This window comes from Palaemon carinicauda, chromosome 28, assembly GCF_036898095.1.
Source record: "Palaemon carinicauda isolate YSFRI2023 chromosome 28, ASM3689809v2, whole genome shotgun sequence".
NCBI lineage: Eukaryota > Metazoa > Arthropoda > Malacostraca > Decapoda > Palaemonidae > Palaemon > Palaemon carinicauda.
Genome location: NC_090752.1, coordinates 39,444,837 through 39,448,615, shown reverse-complemented (window position 1 = coordinate 39,448,615; position 3,779 = coordinate 39,444,837).

Sequence of the window (3,779 nt, the reverse complement as noted above, 5' to 3'; positions counted from 1 at the left end):
GGGGTAAAGGAGAGGGGAGGGGGGTGGGGGGAGATCTAGGTTGCATTGGAGGGGGGCGGGTGTTTGCAGGAGAGAGATTTCATGGGATGCTTGCGGTTGGGGGTTGGTTATGGGGTATTTTGGGTGAGTGGGTAGACTACTAGGAATTACAAGGATGTAGCGTATCTGGGGTACGATAAATACGGGGGGAGGGGGGGGGGACGGTTAGTAAGAGAGTGAAGATGGAGGAGGGGAGGCGGGAGGGGGTGTTAAGAATGTAAGAGCAAGGGAGGGGAAAAGAGAAAACTGCTACGACGGCATGTCTTATCGTGATGTACTTGTCCTTGGGGTTGTCATTCATTATGCCTCGTACTTGTCTTTGATTCATGGACTACCAACATTGACTGAGGCTTTTGCATGCTTTTTTCTGCTATTAACAATTAACCTCTTTCTGTTTTGTTTCTTGTTTTTTTCATAATTTTTCTTTTTAGATATTTGATAGTAAGGGAGGAATATTTAGATTTTTTGGCTGCATCTTCCGTTCTTTTATAATTTATTTATTGAATTTTCGATTCCTGGTACAATAGGAGAGAGTTATTTCAGCTTTCTTTCTAACCGGTTTCTTTTATATTGAAATATTTTTCATTTTATTTTTTTATTTCTATTCAAGGCGACAAGCTTACAAAGTAGCATAGGCGTACTTCCGCTATGACAATGAAATATAATTAATAAAATATCCCATTTTGTCAATGAAGGGATAAATTATATAAATTAACGCTAGTTTTCTAGAATAGCCTTAAGACATTTTCCTTATCTTGCAAAAGATTAATAGTATAAAGAATTTCATATGGTTCCATTAAAGTTTATGCCACTCTATTCCAGTTTTCCTCCAGCCCTGGGCTATACCCGGACATTACGTTGCTCACCTGTATTACATGAATAGTAAAACAAAATATTCAAATATTTGCACTGCATATGGAGTGTTAACGTTCAGATTGGTATGGACCGCTGTTAATCTTTGTTTTGGTTTTGTATAATTTTTTCAAGTGGTGTTTTTTTTTTTTTTTTTTTTTTTTTTCATCGGAAATGGATAAGTATGGTTCAATTATTTCCCGAGGATATCTCTGTGTTATCGCTAAAATACTACATGACTTATTTGATACAGTATACAACCATAAAAGTAAATAACATAATTATGGTATTTATTATTAGACTATTTTGTTGTGTTCAGGTATGACATTTATTTGGTCTTAACGTATCGTATTGTTTTCATGACATTTGGTGAATGAAAGGTCGTGCATAGTATTTCAGCTATGCCATTCATCTGGTTCAAACAATGCCGTTGTATATATTTATGAGGTTGAAGGAAACAAAGCTATAACGTGTAGTAGCATAGCTATGAAATTGACCCGTGGCAAAAAATATCGAGGTGAATAGGTATAGATTAAATTTTAAACAAGCTACAACCTAATACATTTAACAGTAGCATCGTTATATTATTCATTTGTAACATGCTATGTAATAATGCATAGAGGAACAGCCAAGCCGTTCATTTATTATTCCTGATAGAAATACGAACTTCGACATCATATTCGTTTTGACATTTTCATTAGGTCGGCAGAGCCGTTTCATAAAGCGAGATTATTGCCCTTATGCGTTGCCCCACTCGATATTCATCATAGCATTATATTACCCTCCCCCTTACCCCCCTAGGGAAATTGCTTTCAATGCTTGCTTCCAATTGCATTCACATTTCATGCAATCGGTCTGCCTGTATTTTTAGTTCACGTGCAGTTCTTTCAATAATAAATGGGAGTATTCACAAAGTCTGACTTTTTGCAATGAGTGAATATGAAAAGCTGCGGTAGAATAAAATAATACTTTCTGGAAATGTTTCCTCTCTAAAATCACCGATTTCCTTTATAATGAAACTGACAGATTGTGGCAATGATTGTTTTTTATTATTTTTTTATTTTGCCTCAATTGAAACAGTGCAATTTATCTTACCTGATTAGTGAATTGCCAATATTGATTGAACTCATAAATTTTAGCCATATTTCTTTTTTTTTATTACGTCAAAGGAATTAGACAATCATTTGACATTATTGAATTACGTTTTTGAAATGAAGTAATTAAAATGTCATTTATTTTGCTTGCTAGATGAGGAAAATTATTTTGATGTGTTTCATGATTGCAAAAGACACTTTCAAAACCTGGTAAAGGGGGGGGGGGAGGGAGACACGATTATAGGTTTAGCTTACCATCAGTGCTTACTGAAACTTGCAACAAACCTTTAGAGATAACATTTTGAACCAAGCGGGAATGGGCCACAACGACGCCTGAGAACCTAAAGACTAAGAGCCAGTCTTCATTTAGTTAACCTCGATTATGTTCGCCTTTTATATTGCGTATTAACTGTAACAGTTGTTACCTTCTTAATTTCCTTGGGGGTAATTAACCACTCCTTGAGGGACTCCTTTGTCGCACGGCCAATTAGTGTCCTATTTCTAAACTTAATAAGTGTTTATACCTTCCCAGGGACTACCAGTTGATGGTAGTTTACAAATCCAGTTTTTTTTCCATCTCCCCCTAATAATTAATGCAAGAATGCGTAACTTGTTTTTATCCAGTTACGCTAAAATTAACTTGTTTCCAAAGCATATACTGTTGAGTGTGTGAATACGTCTATGAAAATATTATATTGATGTATGGATGTGTATGAATGTTATTAGACGATAATTTACAAGCCTTTATTTATTCATAAAATATAACACAATTTATTATTTTTTTTTAGATTACTGGTTATAAACCATGGAAATAGTATACAAATTTTAATTATCTATTTCGTTTGTTGGGTAAGCAGAGTTATCTGGTTTATTGTGCAGATATTTTATATTATTATTAAACAAAGAATAAGTTAAGAGTTTTGTCTGGATTTGAAATTTTGTTTAAATAACTCATAAGACTTTAATTAAATGTGATTAATTACTTCATGGAAATTTGCACTCCAGTGTTGCAATAACTTAGATCGCGGTGAGACTATCTCTATTTAAACACTTATAAAATCCTCATAATCAGAATTTGGCCGAATGAATATCCATCTATCATCGTAATTTTGAAAGAACACTCGCTTTTTGCGCCGATGTCAATCATCTGTCATTAATTGCTTTCAATATTTGATTTGGTAGGGTTTAGGAACTAATTTTCATTTTAATATTGCTTTAGTTATGTGCATATACTTCCATGGTACAGTTGTGGATCTACTTGATTTCAGTACAGCACATTTTCATGCTCCGTATTAAGAAGAGGAAAATTATTTCGTGATAAGGCTATGCTAATGTAATTAAATTCGTCCATATCTCCACTTTGAATTTGATGTTGTTGGGTTTGAGTATTGTATAACTATTTTTATGAAATTTCTTCTCAATAAATTTACCATTAATTTATCAACTATTACCATACATTTTGAGCATAAAAGATTAGCTATCACGCCATAATTTGATATTAAATTAACCTATGAATAAGTAGTCGTTCTTTACTCACCAATAAAAAATGGGAATTTTATCTTTATTACAAACTTATAGGATTAGTTTTCCAATTAAAAATGGAAATTTTATCTCAAGTTCAAACTTATAGGATTAGTTTTCCAGTTAAAATTGGAAATTTTATCTCAAGGTCAAACTTATAGGATTAGTTTTCCAATTAAAAATGGAAATTTTATCTTAAAGGTCAAACTTATAGGATTAGTTTTCCAATTAAAAATGGAAATTTTATCTTAAGGTCAAACTTATAGGATTAGT